This window comes from Pelodiscus sinensis, chromosome 2 (assembly GCF_049634645.1).
Source record: "Pelodiscus sinensis isolate JC-2024 chromosome 2, ASM4963464v1, whole genome shotgun sequence".
NCBI classification, from domain to species: Eukaryota; Metazoa; Chordata; order Testudines; family Trionychidae; genus Pelodiscus; species Pelodiscus sinensis.
Window position 1 is genome coordinate 35138409 of NC_134712.1, and position 15397 is coordinate 35153805.

The 15397-nt window shown below is 48.4% G+C and overlaps 1 long non-coding RNA gene across 1 annotated transcript in view; it reads right to left on the bottom strand.

The window, feature by feature from the left end:
* Positions 1–15397, bottom strand: part of LOC142826974 (uncharacterized) — a 56513-nt gene that overhangs the window by 8322 nt on the left and 32794 nt on the right. The gene's annotated exons all lie outside the window — the stretch shown is intronic.

Consider the following 15397-nt stretch of genomic DNA (forward strand, 5'->3'; position numbering starts at 1 on the left):
AGCCATTGGGCCGAGGTAGAACTGCGCTGGAGCAGTCCACAGTGGATGCAGAGAACAGCTGTGGAGAGTGAGAGTGGGCAGCAGGTCCAGCACAGGGAGACAACACCAACCAGAAGGCTTTGCTGTTCAGACTTGGAGGGGAATCATAACCCTGATAAGAGAGGGAGAGGGAGGAGCTGATTCCTGTCACCTACAACCTGAAGGCATGTGGCCATCACCAGAGCAAGTGTCTGACCCCAAGCATCCCTGCCGCACAGCCAGGGTGTAAGGAGATGGCCTGGAATATGTGAGGAACAGATTATAAACTGCCCTTACGCTCCAGAGACAGCTGTTTGTCATGGCCCCATGCCAAAGAGCAGGGCAAGGTGTTTTCCTTTACCCATTCCCATTTTCAAAGACTAGCTATAGACACAGAAAGTGATAAAGCTTCTTTCAAAAGGTTGCACAAACTTTTAAAATGGCAAGTGTTAGGCAATCTTTACATCGATGAGTATGGGGGAGCTGACAGCCACATGCTCTATAATAGAATATCTGATATAAGCTACTTACAATATAGGGATTCTTATGGATTGACATTAAATTGTGACAGTATATATGTGTATTCCTTTTTTATAAGTGAATGTAGGGCTCCACGGAAACAAGCAGAGACTTGGTCTTTGGAAAAAAGAACTTACAACCCTGAGCTTGCAGAGAGTATGTGGGTGGACTATCGCAGCTGTGCGGCATTTCACTGATTGCAACAATCCACCTGTGTGCTGTCAGTTGTGCTGTCAAAAGGCTCCAATCTTGCAAACAGCCTCCAAGTCAATCGGGCTGCTCACATTTTCCCATGAATATTTCCAGAATTGGGCAGGTCCCAGATTCCGCCATGACAGAACAAGTGAGGAATGTAAGAGAGAGGTGGGAAGGAAGGAAGGAAGGACCAGAATTCCAGAAGTAAGATCACATGGTTATTCAGTGAGCCACATGCGAAATTTGGTGGTTCTGTTAAATTAGATTGTGTAAAAACTCAGATGTGACATGACAGAAAAGGGCTGTTAGAGAGGATTTGTGTGATCTCTATCTCAAAAGGCTCTGGCTGCGTAAAACTGTGTGACCACTCCATATTATATAATGGGTTCTAAAATAGTTATTAATGAACATGCACACTAGTCTCTTTCCTGCAATAAATAACTGGGCTGTTTGGGGAGTAAGAGGCTGTTCATTACATAAAATAATGGACTGAACCATAAATATTTAAAAATAAAGCTTGTTCCATGTCTCTCTTATTTGACATTTTCTAAATTAAGTTTTTAATGCGGATGAGGAAACCTCAAAATGTCATGGATTGGGGTTTAGTTCAGACTTCAAGTGTGTAGCTGAAGATTCTCCAAAGCATTCAAATCTCTTGTGCTTGTAGCATGTGCCTTTTTTATTTAAAAAAAAAAAGATCTAGAATAGTTCAGAAGTATAGTATGGAATACTAAGGGTCGCATTCTTTTTTTAGTTATATGACATGTGACTCTGTTGTAATTCCACTGAAAACATTCATGTAACAATGAATAGAATTTGACTATATCTTCCAGTGGTGGTAGTGCAATGTTTTGGCAGGATGCTGTAGAATAGGGTAGCAATTTTTTCAATCAGTCGCCTAATTACAGATGGGTTTGGTAGCCTGTTAATAAAACTTCCCAACATCCTGTTTTCAGTCGCTTATTACATTGCCAAATTTCAACAACTTGGACTAACATTTTCCATTCTTGGTGTCTACCTCAGGCTGATTTTTTTTATTTATTTTAATTCAGCCCAAATGGTTCAGCTGTTTCCTAGAACAAGGCTAAGGGAGAATATATTATTTTGCTCATGTTACATTCAGGTGACCTTTTCTTTGAGAGGCTATGGTGCCAACATGCTTTGGAGCATAGACATGAAAGTTAGCAGAGATGATTTCTTTGTCATGAATATGACACAAAGAGCCCTTGATGACAACTGGCACAGGGCATAAGGAGTGCTCAGGGGCTGATGTCTGCATAATATTTAGCCAAAAAGTTAGCATGCAAGATCTCTGCTGAGAGACCATAGCCTGCTGGTTGGTCATCATAAACCATTGCAAAATCTATGTCAGGGTATTATTTTTAAAGTTATGTATCTGTACTGAAAATTGTGCTTTTAAGGTATGTAAGACAAGACACCAGAAGGTAATAACTGTTTAAGTGTTGGTAGGAAATACTATCTCCCTGGCGGACCATTGTGTATCTGTAACAGGGCAGCTGCCCTGTACTGGCCCTTTAAGAGCCAAACCCCAGCCTGGAGCAGGCCCTGGGAGTTCAGCCCAGCTGGGTGGTGTTGGCCAATTAAGGCCCAGCTGGGAGCCATAAAAGGGAAGGGCTGCTTCAGAGAAGGCAGTGTGAGCCTGGCTGCCGAGGGAGCAGGATGCTCCCTGGAGCTAGGGCAGGGCTAGAGAGTCAGGCTGGGCCAGGGCGCTCGGACAGCCAACCGGCCAGCCTGCTAGGCCTGCGGCAAGGCCTGCTGGAGAGACACCAACCCCCGGAAGGGGGGGCTCAGAGCGAGTGACTTGGGCACTGCCGGAGGGCAGTGTGGCGAAGAGAACGACGTGACCGGAGGAGTCCAGAGGGGAAACACCACGTGAGCGGAGGCCCGGGCGGGCGGAATGGACTGATTCCGGGGACAGACGACGGACCCCCGCTACGCTGGTGAGTGGCCCCCTCACAGTATCTTACAATTTAAATCTATTTGCAGATGGCGCCATCCGCTAACTAAGATTATGTAGTCTACAAGAGTTCATGAAATATACAGGAAGGAACTCACAACAGTCCTATTTATGAAGATCAAAAATTATTTTGCTATATCAGGAGAATGCAAGGAAACACACAATATCCTTCACTAGGGGACCGGGATGGATTAACTTTTTGTGGGTCTGGCTCCACACACATGCATGGGCCCCTCTGGGGCAATGGAATAGGCATGGGGAGGTCAGTTCTTGGTGCAAGTCAGGGGAAAAGGGAAATGGCACGGCATGTCTGTACCCAGTACAAGGGCCCTGTTTACAAACCAGCAGTGCCCAGGTGCACTCTAGTCCAGCCAGCCCTGAACTGCCAGCATACTCCTCCCTTGTAGAGATGGATCTATGGCTACGTGTAGACTGCAGGCTTCTTTCAGAAGAAGCTTTCCCAGAAGAGATCTTCCGAAACAATTTCTTTCGAAAGAGATTGTCCACACAGCCAAAGTGCGTCGAGGATCTTCTTTTTTGAAAGAGAGCATCAACACTGAATCGACGCTCTCTCACATGTAAGCTGTGATTACTGTGGACGGAGTGGCCACCAGGGCACCTGTGCATTTTCCTCTTTCCTTTTCTTGCAAAATAACTCCCTCTTCCCCATCCACACACTTTTTTCCGAAAGAGCTCTCTCAGAAAAAGGCTTCTTCCTTGTAGAAAGAGGTTTACCAATGTCAGAGAAACCCCTCTGTTCTTTTGATTTTTTTTTTTCCCTCTCAAAAGAACGCCATTGCAGTGTGGACTAAATGAAGGTTTTTTTTTGAAAAACAGCTGTTTTTCTGAAAAAACTCTGTAGTGTAGACATAGCCTATGTCACACCACACAGCTGCCCCAGTCAGCCTCCCCCCTTCTACACAAATGCAGTGTCCTGAGCACCACTACCACCCCTGCCCAGCACCACCCCCCACCCTTAGTCCCACCACAGCTGGCCAGTACTACACAAAGACCCTCCTACTGCCCAGCATCCCAACATGCACAAATCTCCCCCACCCCCATTGTTATGCCCCTTTCCCCATAGCTCCACCACCACAACTACAGCTAGGGTTAACAGACGACTTCAAAAAAACAGCAGACACACTTGATCTCAGATGGGGCAGGGGGGAGCAGGGCTGGCCGGGAGGAGATCGGTGGGAGTGGGGCTGGCTGGGGAAATGGCTGGTGGGAAGCAGGGCTGGCCAGGAGAGAGTTGGGGGAGTTGGGCTGGCCAGGGGAGATCGGGGGCAGGAACCAGCCAGTGGGAAGCAGGGCTGGCCGGGAGGAGGTCGGGGGGAGTAGGGCTGGCTGGGGGAGATCGGGGGTGGGGGGGGGAACCTGGCCAGCAGGAAGCAGGGCTGGCCAGGAGATGGTCTGGGGGAGCTGGGCTGGCCAGGGGGAAACCATCCGGCAGGGAGTGGGGCTGGCCGGGAGGGAACCAGCTGGGGGGGGAGGGGGGGAACGGGGTTGGCCTGGGCACACGCAGATCCCAGGGTGCTTCCCATCCTGTGCATGGTCCAGGCAGGGAGCATGGGCAACTCCGGCCCTGGGGATTCCATCCAGCCCCGCCCCCACCCCTCTCCTCTCTACTGCATAGTTGCATACTGCCTTGCTGGTAGACACGATCACACAGTGTGAGCATGTCTACTAGCCAGGCAGTACGCATCTACATACTGATACTCATAATAATAAAACTTACTTAATTAGAAATTACCGGACATATATTTTTTCAATTTGTTTCATGGACAGAAAGCTCAAATACCGGACTGTCCAGTTCAAAACCGGACACCTGGCAACCCTAACTACAGCACCTCACACCAGAGACAAAAATAAGCCAGTGTGCCTTGGCATACTGCTCCAGCAAGAACAAGCCAGCTGGCTGGAGCACTTGGCTGGGCTCCTGGGGCTTTCCTGCAGGCTGCCGCACTAAGCAGCAGGCAGCCAGGCAGGTTAAAGAGGCTGGCTGGAAGCTCCCCCCACCCCACTGGTTCAGGACAGCCTCAACCCCGAGCTCCCCATGGGCAACAGGAAGGGCATGGGGGGGTGATGAAGTCCCCTATCTACTAACATTCATTCTGGGATGCTGCTTGTTGTTGTTCCCCTCCCAGTCACTCCCAGGAAGAAAGCTCACAACTCGCCCCATTCTTCTCCCTCCTGTCTGGTGAGGGCAGAGTGAGCGACCCAAGCTGTGCACTTTCCTCTTGCTCCCTGGCAGTGGCGGAGAGGGGAACAGCAAGCTGTGTCCTGGCAGGAATCTTAGGCTGTGTCTAGACTGGCAAGTTTTGCTGCAAAAGCAGTTGCTTTTGCGGAAAAACTTCCCAGCTGTCTACACTGGCCACTTGAATTTCCGCAAGAACACTGACTTCCTACTGTCTGAAATCAGTGCTTCTTGCGGAAATACTATGCTGCTCCCGTTCAGGCAAAAGTCCCTTTTGCGCAAAGCTTTTGTGCAAAAGGGCCAGTGTAGACAGCTCGGATTTGTTTTCTGCAAAAAAAGCCCCGATTGCGAAAATGGCCATGGGGTTTTTTTTGCGCAAAAGCGCGTCTAGATTGGCACGGACGCTTTTCCGCAAAAAGTGCTTTTGCGGAAAAAGCGTCCGTGCCAATCTAGATGCTCTTTTCCGCAAATGCTTTTAACAGAAAACTTTTCCGTTAAAAGCATTTGCGGAAAATCATGCCAGTCTAGACGTAGCCTTGGAGATCAGGGGGTGGCTTCTGCCACCCCTGCCCTCCCTAAATCGTGTCCTTGCTCCCCCACACTCCCTCTACACACACATACCCCAACCTCTGCCCTGGGCCCCTCCTCACTCTCTCAACCCTGAGTCCTGCATCCCCCCTCACACATGCCCTGCCCTTAGCCCCCATGTCCCAAACTCCTTCCCTGACTCCTGCATCCACCCACTCCCCATCTTATGCTTTGAGTCCCCCACATTTCACCCCACACTTGCATTTCCTATAGATCAGGGGTGGGCAATAATTTTTGATGGGGGTGATCACTTCAAGAATTTGGAAAGTGGGCATGGGCTGCACTCCTCCATGATATTAATGGAGGAAGTGCGGGGTCTGGGAGGAAGATTGGGTGCAGAAGGAGACTTGGGGTAAGGGAGGGAGTTTGGCTGAAGGAGGCACTTGTGACCTGGGGCACTGGACTGGGATGCAGGGGGTTGAATTGTGACCCAGGGCAGGGAATTGGGGTACAGGAGGGGTGCAGGGATTTGGGTTGTGAGCTAGCGGAGTGGGGGGCTGTGATCTGGGGCAGGGGATTGGGAGATGGAAGGGCACAGAGCAGAGTGGAATTGGAGTCCCCAGCAACCGAGTTACCAGGGTGTGGCACCTCCTCACCAGGCACAGGATTGAGGCAGGCAGGGGCAAAGAACCCCTTTATGCCGCCAGGCTCACGCGCTGTGGTGGGCTTGGCACTTGCTGCGTCAGTATCAGGTGATATCGTTGCTCTGTCAGGCTCTCCAAGCTGCGGTGGCAATAACCACCCTCCTGCAGGAGAGGGCACCCGGGAGAGACCTGAGCCCAATTGCTCAGCACCAGGCATTGCCTCCGTGGGCTCGGCAGCCTGAAGCTCAATGTCACCTGCAGCTGGGCCACTGGAAAGGGCTGGGGGTGCCCAGTGAGGATAAGGTCCTGGGCAGTAGTCTGAGGAAGGGGAGGAGGAGCTGGGAGCATTGCAATGGACTCAGCAGCCAGAGCAAGAACCACTGGCAAGGAGTCAGGAGTCAGAGCCAGGCCTTCAGTCTCCTTGAAGATGACCTGAAAGCCCCCACCTGCCAAGAGGGGAGCCTCCTCATTCACCATCAAGGTGAGGTCCCCCTTGGTACCAGTGGAGGGAAGAGATGACAAAAGGCAGCAGGGGGTTCCTTCCAAGGGCTCTTCCATAAGAGACTTCAGGAAGGGGCAGAGCATTGCCCCTCTCTGCCACTAGAACCACCTCAGCCAGGTTGACTTGCTGGACTGTCCCAGCAGCAGCCCCACTAAATGCCTTACAGGAGGCCTCCTCCCCCTCCTTGAGAAGAAGGAGCTGGGCCTGTGACTTACGTTTGCCATGCTTACCCCCTGTTACCAGTACCAGCCCTGCGTAGGGTCACCAGTTTTGGTTGGAGGCATTCCTGGAGATTTCATCACATGACAATCTCAATAAAAGATTAATTTTTAATTCCTCGAGACTCTGGGCCAAACCTGGAAGGTTGGCAACCCTGGCCCTAAGTGGTGGTGTTAGTGCCGGCCAAGGGGGACAAGAATGAGGGGATTGGAGAAGCAGAGATGGGGCAACAGAGAAAGTGTTCTCTCTCCCTCCTACGATGGGCCCACTCCTGTGTTTCCAGAAGTTACGATAACCCCCTCCTCTCTCAACCTCACCTATCGGCAGCAGGATCTGTCCACTTGTCTGGGTGTGATGGTGGGACCACCATCCTGGCACCAAAGTGGGACTGTTGGTTGGCACAGGAGGAAAGAGGAGGAGAAGGAATGAGATAGGAAGAGTTGCTAGCAGTAGCAAGGCCAATGCCCACCCATGACTCAGGGGCACGTGGCATCCCCCCTTGCCAGGCCAAAGAGCAGTCCCTTTGGCAGTGACCTGAAACCTGGCAAAAGAATCATGGAGCCTTCCCTGACCTGGGTGGGAGATAGGGCTCCATAAGGAACCCCTTCAACTTCCTCCCACTACTCACTGCTGCTGGCAGCTGAATGGTGCCTTGCCAGTAGAATGAGAGACTGTAACAGGGAATGCTTCCTTGCAACCCAGTGAGTGAGGGCTGAGGTTGGAGACCAGTTTCCCAAGGTAGAGAAGAGAAGCAGAATGGCAACACTGGGGAGGATCAGGGTGGGTGGGGACTGCTAAGGACTCGGATTCTCAGATTCGCATATGCTCAGATCTTCTAGAGGACAAAGAGCCCTCCCCTCACCCCAAAATGCCTTTGCCCACTAACTCCTGCACAGCAGCCTCTGATGCCAGAAAGAAGACAACCTTCTGGAACATCTTGCTGGCTGCAGTGATGGCCAAGGGCCATGTCATCTGGATGTGGAGTATGACATGTGGCAAGGCAGCCCCCAGGAGGCAATGCCAGGCCTTCTGGTCATGGTGGGGAAGGAGCCCCAGCCACATGGATGTTAAAAGGGGATGTGGTGGCAGATGGCAACGAGAAGGGCCACAGCCATTTGGATGTATGCCTTGGGGGCTGAAGAGCGAGTGCTTGCAGAGTGCGGGGAGAGGTGCCAGGGCTGATGGTGTGGTCATGGCAGTAGCAGCTACTTCTACCCAGCAAGGTCATTTTTGCTCATTGAAGAGACTCGGTGGTAGTAGGAGTTTTGGCAGCAAAGTCCCCACCTGTGCCTGTGTGGGCAGTAATGTAACACCGACAGTGTAACACCAACAGATGGATCCAAACCGGGGGCCTCTGGAGCAAAGTGCCCGAGCCTCTATGCAGTTTTAGCTATAAAAGCCAGATGGGCTTTCAGCTAAGGCTGAGGAGGAAACTCATTCTCTCTCTCTTTGTACGTGGCCTCAGTGCCACTACATGGGACAGTGAACCACACCTAGCAGGTGTGTGGGTTGCAGCGGCTGTGGAATTGGTAGCTGTAATGGCAGATGGGAGGAAAAGCCAAGAGAGGGCAACAGTGGTGGTCAGAATTCCTTTCCCTCAGTCTCTTCCCATCTCCCCACGGATGAAGCCACTGGAGCGGAAGCCTCACACGTGGCTGGGTCAGGATCCATCACTGAGGGTAAGTGACCAGAACAACCACCAGCGCTGAGAGACACAGTAAAGGGCTGGAATAGGAAGAACAGAAGCTTCTTGCTCCTCCCTACTGTGTGTCGGGGGGGGGGGGGGATAGTGTTGTTAGAAACGGGTGGGGGGATTACAGAAATGAATGAAGGTGCAAGTCAGAACAGTCTGGCGCCAACTGGCTTCTCCAGCCGCATCGGCAGTGAGGTGCAGTAAGAATGATGGGAACTGCGAATGGGGAAATCAAACAAAATGGAGAGGAATCACAAGTGCAGCGAGTAACAAAGGGCATGAGGCAGATGGTGCTGGGCAGAGCAGGGAGCAAGGAGCAAAGGGTGGGGCCCAGGCACAGCAGGGGATGTAGTACCAAATAGCAGTCAGGCCCCGGCAGGGCAGGAGAGACACACTAGCCATGCAATCAAAACTAATTTGATTAATTTCCTCACATAACCAAGTTTTCTTCCTAAAAATACTGCTTTTGGGGTGCAAGCCTGTACGACACAAATGAGGTGTGTTATAGACACACTGACATAGCCTTACACAGAGGAGTGCTGCCTGGCAATGTCATATTACGCAGCCTCTGAGCTTGATGTGGCAAATTCCCATTACCATAATGTTGTTGCACTGTGGACAAAATAAAGTAGACACACCCTGTTTGAGAGTATAATTAAGGTTTGAATTGAAATTGCTCAGAGATGTTGTTTTGGGTGATAAAATGTCAGTCTCTTTTAAGAGATTAATATAATGGCAATGCATTTCCCACACAAGGAGCCTAATTCTGATCTCCTTTACACCGGAGTAATACAGAAGAAAGTCCACTGAGTTACACTGGTGCAAATGAGAGGAGAATCAGATTGCAGATCCCTCACATGGATTAACATTTGTATTGGTCAGAACTGTAATGTAAGGATTTGCAGTCCTTTGTCAGTCTTATTCCACTGATGCTTTCAAACCAAAGCAAGTGCCTGTGGACTTTTCCTTCCTTTCAGCTCTTACCATTCTATAATCTCTTATCCTTGGGAAAAAGTTGGACTAATCCATAGGGTTACAGGAAAGTGTCCCAAGGAGGATATGCAGGCTTCAGGTCTCTCTGTAGTTGGAGGGTAAGACAAAGAGCTGGCTCATTCTAGCTTGTGAGGGGAGAGGCTGCCACTTGCTAAAACCAGCCTTAGCTGTCAGGTAGCAGCAATACCAGCCATCTCCAGCTCTTCTTCCTCCTCCTCCCCTGCTGTTCCCCTCTAGCTACACAGTGAGGAGGAGGTAGAAAGAGGGAAGCAAAGAGAAGTGGTGGGAGGAGCAGGCAGAGAAATGCTGTGGAGGTGGGACTGCAAAATGTGCAGGGTAGGTAGAAAAAGAGAGAGATGAGGAAATGGGAATAGGAGTCAAAAAGAAGAGCTTCAGTGGGAGAAAGGACAGATCCAAAAAGAACTTGGAGGAAGGGGGCAGAGAATAAAACTCACTCAGAGAAGAGGCAGAGAAAGGAGAAGTTAATAAACAGGGATTAGTACAGCCATTTTCACTCTTTCAGTGCAGTGCCTAGAAAGAGAAATGAGGTGAAGAAAGATAATGGAGTAAATGCCCGTTGCCTGTAAGAGCTTCGTTGACAGGACCCAGGCAGTTCTGAATATCCTGCCCTCTCTTGTACATGAGAAGAAAGCCATGTACAGCAGGGAAACAAGGACAGAAAGTCGAGGGCTCAACCACCCTTGGGAGTCCCCTTTTCTACTTTCATGGGAATCCCAGTCAAACACTTTTAGAACTTGAGTATTGAGTCCTTTGCGAAGAGATCAAGGAAGTTCTTTGAGGCTCTTCACTAGAATGTGCCATGCTCCAAATAGACACAATTATGGCCTGGTCCTATATTCTGTCCATACTTCTGAGGTTCCTCTTGTCTGTGACTTCAAATTGCCCTTAACAATTGGCAGAATGTTTGATTGTAATCTTACCGTCTTCCTCCCCCAGGTTTCTGCAAAGGGAGCAAATACAACACCTCTGCTGAAAATTTCTGAAACAAATTCTTAAAATTTATATCCTCTCATTTGTAAGTCAGCTCAGCCGTAGGGCTAGGTTTATGGAAGGACACTTGGACCAGTTGATATCTTGCTGTACTTGGTGGTTATTATTTCATCCAGGGAGATCTCAAACTTGCAGACATTAATAGCAACTCTACCCTATATTTTCAAAGGAGAAGATGGTACACAAGCCTTATCCTAGATTTCTAACAAAGATTATGGGTCTGCTTCTGGTCACATGTACACTCATATAAATCAGGAGTAATTCCACTGAATTACTCTGTCTTAAAAGCAGTTGTGAAATCAGATCAAATCAATAAAATTTGCCTGTATTTTTTAAAACCCTATTGTCCTCCAAAGGAAGTCCTATTTTACATTCTTGCTGTTAAGGAAGCTCAGCTACCTTTCTTGCTAGTCCATCATGGCTGCTGCCACACTGTGCCTGAGAAGTGTATCTGTCTTTGATAACATACAAAGGCAAACGCTTTGCATTAAGAGTTAGGTTGACACAAGGCAGCTTGTGCTGACCTCATTATGCAAGTGTCTACATTAAAATTTTACTCCTACTGATGTAACTGACCTGCTACACTTACTTAATAACTCCACCTTCACAAGAAGCATAGAGCAAATTTCAAAGTAGTTAGGTTGATGTATGTTAGTGTAGACACTGTGTTGGTTACGTCCACTGTCATTGGCTTCAGCAGCCATTCCACAATGCCCCACGCTGACGGTGCAGTCAGTACAAGTTCTCCTGGTGAAGTCATGCACTGAGACATGCAAAAGCAATTTCATTACTGCTGTATCTGAATGTTGACATGACTTAGACACACATTATTTTGTACTGTAGTCATGCCCTTCTCAGCAATACTGATCCACCCTCTCCCTTATATTTCAGAATTCAAGCTCTAAAAGACTTCAGGAAGCAGAGAGGATTTTAGGGGTGGTTAGAACTGAACTTAGGGCCTCACTCCATTGGGCATAAGAAAAGTATACTGCTCTCTATTTACATGGGCCAGCACTTTGTTCCTAACATGTTGTTAATGCATTTGGAGAACAAGTGTCACTCTAGAAGGTTGCCTCATTTTCTCGATATTCCAGTTGGTTTTCCTCTATTAATTTGAGTAATTCTTCTTCGGTATACTTTTGCTGCCAAGAACCATGTCCGTGGTCGTTTGAAGAGTTTCACAAAACATTTGCCTTTAGCCATTTTTAAAGAAGATGCTGCTCAGCATCATACATGACAATTCCACCCTCAGATCTAGATGGCAGATCTCAACTTTGAAATTCTCCTCTTAGTACATATGTAGAACTAATTCCCCATTGACTTCATTGAGCATTCTGTGCATGGACGGGGCATGAAATCTGCCATCCAACTCTGAAAAATGATTTTTCCTTTGCTATACTATTGCCAAATAGCATGTTTGGAGTTTTTATACTGACATTTTCCATTACAAGGCTGGTAGTTGCTATCTGTCTCTTCCCCTGCACCACACTGTGGCCACCTCTTCTGTTCTAGCAAGAAAGGTTTTGAGAGACTTTGATGTAGTGTGATGTATTTAATGATTTATCCTCTTCTACAAACTCTGCATCAAAAGGCTACAGTCAGAGTCTCCAGGGTTGTACTTCACCTTGAAATGTACCAACATCTAGAATTCTAAAACCTGTATATAGATCTTATGTCGTCTTGCTGTGGCACTCTGGAACATGATCCAATATTAATTCTGATAAATTAAGATTTCCCCAAGTTCTAATGCAGCCCCTTCAAGCATCAGAGCAGTGGCCCTTTCACCCTTCACACTTCCATATTAAATATTCCTTTCTTGGATGGGCCTCTGGAAATCAGAGGCTTCCTAAGGTTGTGCTGTTACAAAAGAACTAGGCTTGACATAACCTGGACATAACCAAGAGTCCTTCTATAACCATACTCATCCATCATTAGTGGAAAATGCAAATTCACCCAGGATGCCATTTTCCCTAAGGCCAGCCCTTGAGCGAGGCGGGGAGGGCTGTTTCTAGGTTACTATAAGTTATGACTATGTGTTTTGCTTTGAGTAATTTATAAAAGATTAGTTGCGAGTGTGCATTGTTAGAAGTAAGTTGGCCTTTGTCTGCGTAAAGCAGACAAATAGCTGCACAGCAGCAGCAGCTTTGTACAGATTCATTAAAATAAAAGAGTGTGGATAACTGACCCTGGGTCTGTGTCTTACTGTTGTGACTAAGAGTTGCTTTGCTGGTAAGTAAAATTATGAGGGGAAGCAGGGCCAGCCTTTGGGGTGGACTGTGAGGCCCCCTGCTTGGGGCAACCCTTCAAAGGAGGTATTGTGAGCTGGATTTGGGTTCCCACCTGACCTGCAAGAGCAGCTGGGCTGACAGAGGCATCAGGCAGGCAGGTGAGCAGCAGTGGTGTAGGTGGGGAGACCTGAGCTGCAGGGGGCAACTGGACGATCAGCCAGGTGACCCCTTCAGAGCAGCGGTGCCCCTCCTCCCCCTGCTCCAGATGTGCAGCCACTGTTGTTCCTGTCCCACTCTCCTTTTTTCTGGTGCAGTGGGGTGGAAGCTGATGTCAGGGTGACCCCTTCCCAACCCTTCTGAAGTGGGGAGATGGGATGTGGGGGATCTGTGTGTGCTGCTGCATCTCTGGGGCTAGAGCTGCTTTGAGTTGCTTGAGTCTGCAGGCTCCTGACTTTGAGTGCTCTCTTAAAGAGACAGCACACTCATATAGTCAGGCGCTCATGCACTCTCTCTCCCCCGCTCTCCCCACAACACCAGAGCTCCCTGCAGTCAGGTCACTTCCCCACCTGGGCTCTTCCCCTTTCCTTGTGCACTCCTGGACCGGGGCTGCTTGGGGCAGCAGTGCAGTGCAGGAGAGAGCAGCAATGCCAGCTGCTTTGTGCATGCAGGTGGGTCAGTTTCCTCATGTGGGTGCTTGAGGGAGGTGCAGAGGGTAGGAGTGAAGGGGGCACGGTGCAGGGTTTAGGGGCATGGGAGGGAGGTGCAAGGATTAGGGGCAGAGGGGGTACAGAGTTGTATCCCCCAGTGATTTAATACCTGACATTACCTGGAAGACAGAGATTAGTTGCTACTAGAGGGTTGGTTTCAGATAACCTTGGGTAACAGAACATGCACAGGACTTGATCCTATGCTCATTGACGTTAATGGCAAATCTCCCATTTACTTTAATGGTACACAATCAGGGCCTTAGAACAACCACCTCCTTAATGCATTGAGCAAATTTCCATTTTGGCTCATTTTAATTACAGGGGAGGAGTTCCATGAAAACATCGATCAGCTTAGCTCTCAGGTTTAAAGATCAGCTCGGGCTATTTGAGCATGAGCAGAAAATGGCAAATCCTCATTTTATAACTGTGTGGATAACGGATCAGAGCAATGCTCATGGGATGATATGTGTAAGGCAAAACATTTTTCCAGCAAAATGATTTTGTTGCTTTGTAATAGGTTATTTGCATGTTGTTGTTTAAAATAGGAGTAATCGACTGGTATGCATACTCTGTATGGTTTTTGTCAAATCACAAACTTCTGTAGTTGCTTTCAGATACTGGGACTTGATGAATTTTATAATCTTAAATGCATTTGAAATTCAGCAGTTGTTTTACAGTTCCCACATTGACTAGCCTGTTCTCTGTGACTTCCATGGCTTATATGCTCTATTTAATAATGAATGATAGAAAACAGCTGTATCTCCCACCCAGCTTTTTGTGACCCAGGTTGCTGGAGCTCCTTCAGTCACAGCAGCAAGACAAAAATGTTCAAACCTGGGTGCCTAAAGCCCGGCTTCTACATACATGTGTAGGCACCTGAATAAAAGTGGCCCCATTGTCAGATGTACTGAGCGCCTGTCTTCAGTGGGATTTCCCTGGTACTCAGCACCTCTGCTAACAAGACTTCTTTTATTTGGGTGCCTAAAAATGTATGTGGGAGCCAGACTTTAGGTACCCAGGCTTGAACATTTTAGCATTTACCTTTATAGCAAGATACCCATGCTTGACCCACAAAGCCATTGGTCATGTAACTCTCCTCAGTACTGACTGGGCTTCTAGAGCCAGAGTCTCAGCTGGTAAGTGAACATCGCTCCACCAATGGTGTAGCCCCGCTGAAGTCAATGAAACGGTGTCAATTCACATCCTCTGCACACCTAGATTCTTAAAGATTTTTAGGCATCTATCAATCATTTAGGCACCAGGGACATTTCCAAACCCATTGCCAAGCTGCCACCTAACCCTGCAGTCCCCATGGCACCTACATTTCACTGTCAGCATTTGTAAAGCAGTCAAAGCACTGATTCTGCCCCACAGTATGTGAGCTACTCAGAGCCCTAGCTCAAGCTCAGCTCCAAAACAGGATCCTCAAATGAGGCAGAGGAATGCCTCTCTCATCAATGGGGGTTTGATCCTTTAGGCATGCTCTGAGTGCTCCTAATGCTTGATACCCAATTGAGCCTGCAGCAAGAGGGCTGAAGCAGGTTACAAAGGGGTGGTGATGGTGGGGCAGCATAGTATCTTCAAAAAAGATAGCTGAGGGCATAGGGAAACGAGTAAGGATGAGAGAGTTATCGAAACAAAATACAGGACTATGTAGCACTTTACAGACTAACAAGATGGTTTATTAGATGATGGTCTGTATCTGTGCAAGTTTCTTCATATGGTTGATGGATTTCCATTCCAAACGGCTAAATGTTAGTCTTGTTAGTCTTTAAAGTGCTACATAGTCCTGTATTTTGTTTCAAGTACACCAGACTAACACGGCTACATTTCTATCAGAGTTATCGAGTGTGAGTAGGAAAAAGAAAGATCATTTCAGCGGTTAGTGCATGAGCTAGCTAGATAGCTGGCCTTCTTTAAGTGTCTAATTCCAGGAGAAGATTTGCAGCTAAGGATTTGAAGTGG